This window comes from Grammomys surdaster, unplaced genomic scaffold (assembly GCF_004785775.1).
Source record: "Grammomys surdaster isolate TR1022 unplaced genomic scaffold, NIH_TR_1.0 99, whole genome shotgun sequence".
Lineage (NCBI taxonomy): Eukaryota > Metazoa > Chordata > Mammalia > Rodentia > Muridae > Grammomys > Grammomys surdaster.
The window spans coordinates 8,734,099-8,740,475 of record NW_021604578.1 but is presented as its reverse complement, the minus strand read 5'-3'; positions in this window follow the sequence as shown (position 1 = coordinate 8,740,475).

Here is a 6,377-nt window from a genome sequence, read left to right as displayed (position 1 = left end):
TGTCTTCTGCACTTGTGCATCTTAGTGACTTGCAGTCTGTGGAAGTCTTTTGCTCCAAATAAAGAAATCTCAAGTTGCTTAATGGAATCTGGTTACTTCTACAGGGAGAAAATATCAAGGATAAAAAGTCTAGACTATTGAAAAGAGATGTGCAGTCATTTGCTTTGTAGAATGGGTGGTCATGGGAGGTGGACTGGGCAAATCCAGCCTATGGCATTAGTCCATCAACAAGCCTACCATGTAGTTCAAATGATAAAGGGACAAGAAATAACTCAGCTTCCCAAGATTTCCTTTTTTTTTTTTTTTTTAAAAAAACCTTTTTAGTGTAGGAGGGGTAAGACATCAGCGAGAACAGAACCATGACATGAGTGAGTGAGGTTCTACTGATCCTGGTGTGGTTGGCTTAGTCTTGAGAGAGTTAGAATGTTAGGCTGTAATTTTGTCTTTTTGTCTAAGACAACTTTGGGACAATCCCACCACTCTGGCTGACACAGAAGGTAAGAAACAAGGAAAAGGAGTCTCAATTACTCGTTACAAAGAAGTGGCTTATTCTCTATGACAGCTATGTACACATAAAATGAAACAGATTCATAAATAAACTTTTGTAATTTGGATTCAACCCAATGAATTCCATGGGAAGCACTTAACGACAGATGACAAAACTCATTTTCTTTCTGCCGTGCTTTATTCCTTTTCCTGCAATCCACACATCTGCACCAGTCCAACTCCTTCTGTAGCCTTCTCTTTCCAGTCAGCTCCTATAAATGACTAGTTAGTTCCCCGTTAGCTACCATTAGCTATGCAAATCTGGGGGAGGTGTCTTGCCCTTCTTATACACCTGCTCAAACAACTTCTCTGTTACACAATTTTAAAACGTGAGATACTTTGGGGAATCTATCTTGTTGTAGGGCAGGAAATAAAGATAAAGGCAGCATCTTGCCTGCCAGAATGAAAGTGAAAATAGCAAATCACTGTCTCCTTGTCCTTGAGATTTTTAGATCCATGACTCTCAGAATTTGTTAAGTGGCTCAGCTGGAAAAGATGAAACTTAGATCGGAAAAAAAAAAAAGGTCATTTTTTGTCTTTGTCCATTTTTTTCCCCTAATGTTGGATTTTGACCTATGTGCTAACTTTGGATTGTTCTCAATGACATTGTGACTAGGAGAGACCTATGCTCAGCTAAGTTTGATAAGAAACCTTCAGTCAAGGGGCCTGTTCTAAAGAGCTGAAGAAAGGAGCAGTTGTCCAGGTCCTTGGAGCCTGTAAGCATAAGAAGCTTAAGGCAGCTCCAAAGTCATGGGCAGTTCAGAGGATCCTTTCCAGTCTTCAAAGAGAGGCAAATAAGAGTGCCGCCTTCTTCAGAGGCTTTTAGTCACTAGTCAATACTCATGTCTCCTCTGTGATAAACCATGTTCAGACCTCAGGCTATTTTCTAAGAATGTAACCTGCTCCAAAAATCTATTAGATATACAGATAAGACCAAATTTAGAGTTATCATGAGACTCAATAGGGTCCCAAGGCTTTGATGACAGCCTTTGATCTCTCTCTGCATTCTCTATTATCTGAAACCTACCATATGGGAGGTAGGTGTCTTGACCTTCTTATATACCTGCTTCTGAGCTATAATGACTTACAAAACTACAGGTTGTTTGAAGGATACTGTTATCACAACTACCGAGAGTTGCTGGCCCATTCAATATGTTCAATAAGTATTTGCTTTAAGTTAATCTGAAAACTTAAATTGGAGGGTGGAAACTACTTCTAGGCCTTGCTAAAAAATTCATCATTTCAAGACCTGGATTCTATTAGACAAGGATTAGGGACACTTACTGACTGCTTAAGGTGGTAGATGACTACTCTAAAAATAGACAAGTAAATTCTTGAGTTTTACACTAGGCGAGTCAGTGATGGTGTTCAAGTAAAGTGCGAAGATAGACATTAATAAGATGCTGTTTATTCCAACATGTGCTTAATTATGCTTTTTTTAACTAAGAAAAGCATGAGCAATCTAATGTACATTTCTAATTCACACTATAATAACACTGGTTGTAAAGAATTTATGACACAATGTTAACCAAATCAATGTAGAAACTTATAAAACTTGGAGTTCAAACACGATATATAAACAGTCTGACTTGAGAAGAGAAGAGGTTATGACCTTTCTTAGGGCTTTTCTACAATTCAGCTTAATTTCACATCAGAGAATCCTGCTTCTTTTCAGAACGAGTACTTCTGTCAATTCCTGGCAGATATTAAAGTATGTAGAGCCTTAACACTCTAGAAATAGCTTGTTTTAATCTAACTGTTGGCACACTGGGTTTTCCTTGAGCTTGCTAAGAATGCCCTGAAAGCTGTGTGGCTTATTGGAGATTTCAACAGCTCTCCAGCAGGGTTTCAGTTCCACTCTTGTTTTTTTGGTAAGAGTTCTTGTCTCTTGAGCCAGAAATAAATGTTGGCCACTGATTGTAAAAATACAACCCAAAGATTTATTTGATCTTTCAATGAAAATATCAGAAAAAAAGATGTATACTGATAATCAGGTTTCTATAAAGTGCAAATGTCTGCAGTTGAATTTGTAAAATAATCATACGCGCACACACACACACATATCTACATACATACATATACATATATATGTATATATACATACACACATACACACACATATATGTATGTGTGTATGTATTAAACACCAGGCATTGGACATTGTCTCAAGGGCTGAAATCAGGCCAGTAAAAGACTACAATGATTTGCACCTTCTAGTTGCCTGTGGTTTAGTTGAGAAGACAAATTATGAATTGAACAATCATCAAGGTAATACTAGCCATTGCCAATATGGCTATGGGTTGTATGAAGTCAATAGTAAGCTTAGGAGGAGAAAAGTAGATTTAAGATCTGGTGGTGAGTGTTAGGAGAGACTAGTATTCACAATTTTTAGAGGAGCTTTTAATTCACTACTCAAAGAGTATCATATGAATAGATTTTCCTTCATATAATGGTTACCTTCCTATAACATTGGAAACCTACAGGAAGGGAATGGAGAAGGCATTGTCAAAGCCTGGGAGACACATCACTGTGAATGTGACTACAGAGATGCCTTTCCAACATCCGTAGAATTGCAATGGAACAACTTAGTGGTCAAGGAATGAATGATGTGGTTCTTTCCCAGGAGAAACCAGACACTGCCCCCAGCAACCTAAGTCTGGCAAAATGACCATGATAGTTCAGTTAATTTGGTTAAGGTGACATATTTAAAAATCACTTGCAACAAAAGTCAGCAAAAGAATTATCTTCCAATTTGGAGCAAACTATTACCTGACTTGGTTGTGTTTTTTTTTTTTTTTTATGTAACTGGGTAAATGCTGATTCTGCATTGAGTTTAACGGTGTGTGCATAGTTTCCACTAATGAATAAGATTAGACGCTAGGCAACTTAAATACACAGTTTCCAAAACTTCAAGGCATTTTCAAAGCAAGCGATTCCTACTTTGAAGACTTCGGTGAAATCTAAACTCTATTTACAAATGTTTGAAGGATTTCTTCTGTGCCAAGAATTATAAGCAGAGTGTGTATATTATTTCTCTCTCCTTTTGGCTTGTTCTTAAATTTTAATTTGAATCTTTAGAAAATTTGAGAGGAGAGGCAGTAGCTAACAGTGTCGGGTGCCAAAGCTTGGAATTAGGTTTGGACATGAAGCCCAACACTGAGATTTATTTGAGGCTGAGCCAGTGGCGATCTCTGGTCTTCCTTCCCTGCCATTTGATAAAGTTTATCTCTGTACCCCACAGTGTATGTTTATCTGTCTTTTTTCCTCAATTCACTTCTTTGAGGCTTGTCTAGTAAAAAACAGAGTGCCACATTTATTGTGATGTGGCCACTGTCCTCCTGTGACTCTGAGTTCTTGCTTTTGAACTCTGGTTAATTTTTCCCTATTAGCAGCAAAGTGCCTGGAAAGAAAAACACATAAAACGGTTGAGGCAGTTGTCCTCCTAAACATTTAAGATGGAAAGGATATAGAGGTGGGGGATGGGCAGTCTTAAAAGCCACTTGCTGCTTTTTGTGTTCTAGGCCTGAGTTTTCCTTCACAGTTGAGGTCACGGCAGCCCAGCTTTCTGACTCTGGGTTTCAATTTGGCCTAATGTGTTCTTCATACACACAGTGTGCCTGTGGGTTGTTTTCACAGAACTACACGGACTGTCGGTTGAGGAGAACCTTTCTGTCTCATACCAGAGATATTTCTATCTTTAAAAGCATTCCTTCCAAGTCAGGATGGACTGGTCGTACTGGTAAGAAATTCTGCCTCAGGGAAGAGCTGGCCTGGCTCTGTCTACTGCACACTCATTCCTAAATGCTCTTTACCTGCAGAAACCGAGAAATGCTAAGTCTGCAGAGCCTAAAACAGCCTTTAGGCATCTGCCCTTCAGAATCGTGCTCTCCAGACCATTGTATCTTCTCCTCAGATGTGCTTCTCACGCCGGTGTCACTTGATGACTCTGAGGTCCTGCCGTCCCTACTAAGTATAGCTGCCACCCTCTCTAAGCTCTGCTCTTGAGGCTCGGGCTGTCCCTCATCCATGGGGCAGATTCTTGTCTTCTGGTGGCTTCCAAGACCTAGCCAAACTCTGGAAGAAAAAAAAAAAGCACTTTCTGGAATATTTTGCTAGGATTTCCACACCCAGAGAGGACTTTACTTATTTTCTGTAATATCATTCTGTTCACACAGGGCCAAGACTTTCATCTAGTTTCTGCACGTTGTTTCCAATCTATTTCACTTAACCAAAAGTCCTCACGTTTGGTGTGAAGGATTATCATAATTCCTTGTGGTGTGTGCCCATGATAAAGTTTCAGGTTAAGATTTTCCCCTTGGTTTATTGCTGGTGTGAAAACTTTAGTCATAAATACCATAACCCTCTCAGGAGTGTGAAGTTCCAAATATTGGATTCCCTCATGAACTCCCCTCCCACATTTTTTTTAAAGTATGGTGTTCTTAAAATTCAGTTAATGTCAGTTCAATGTTAAGGACACTGATTGATTAGTTCCAAACTCTAATGGTTGCTGTGTAACTAATCCAAATAGGAAGTAACTGATGCATTTTTGGTTTTGTTTTCTTTTTTCCTAGTTGAGATGCTGGAGGTTAAAGCCATACCGTCAAGCTGCGCATCCAACAGAATCAACTTGGAATCCTGTTGCTCTCCCTGGATTTTATTGCCTCATAGCCTTTGGTTAAATGCAGTTAGGTGGATTTTCCTTATGGGTCAAATAGCAATGTGTACTTTGGGGACAGCATCTTATGTTAGTGAGGGCTATGCTCAGAGGATTAAATGCCCTTTACAATAAATTAAGAACAATGATCATATTGCTTTAATCTAGCAATAGGATGGTATAACATGAGGAATAGAATAAGCCCTGTGTGGCTCGATTGTGTCTGTGCTTTGCTCAGTGATTCGATGTGGGTTATACATTCCCAGATGCAGATTTTCTCAGCAGCGACATTTTTTGTACAGCAGGTTAACTCATGGCTGATTCTTATATTGTGTGGTTACTTAGCTGTTTCCCTCCTCCAGGCTTTTATTTTTACTGTGTGTTCTATCACCAGAGCTGAGGTCTGTGGTCATGTGGAAGTCATGCTGTACTTTTAGGCTAGCTCCCTGTCTGCCAGTGTCTGAGTGGTGTTCTCTTTCTAGAGACATCTGTTTGTCTGCCACTCTTGCTGTTCTTGTGTGAGGCATGACCAGCTATTTGTCAGTAGACTGGCTAAGATATCATTCCATATTCAAACCTATTTGCAGATGTGATATTTAGAAATGATACATTTTATAGTTATCTTTGTCATTTTTAGCATTTTACCACGCTGGCTACCATTTCTCTGTGAAAACTAAACATTTCTGACATCATTTGGGTGTGGGGAGAATATAGGATTCAAGAATCACACTGCAGGTTCATTTCTGTGCTGATTGTTTATTCCTTTGATAATACTTAATAACAACAATTTTGTCTTGAGAGGATACAGAAAGTGTTTCCTTCTCAATGTCCCACTATCAGTCAGCATGGCTCTGAGGCTCTCAGTTTTTTTGGTAGCTGCTTCAGTGGTTATTTTTATAATTTTATAATTGTCAATGGGAGTCAAGAAGGAAGAATGATGGAATCAAACTCCCAAAATAAATGTATGTATTTAGACATGCATGCACATATATGTTTCAAGAGAAGGAACAAATGTTCAAGGAAAGAACTAAAGTAAAACTTTTGTCTCAGATGAATACTGAGGAGCCTAGAGGAAAGAAAAAATCACTGTTTGTAAGGCCTTCAGCAAAGAGAATATTTATGAAAGACATAAATGGGAGCTGACATAGCATAACTTTAATTTGGAATGTTCCACCTA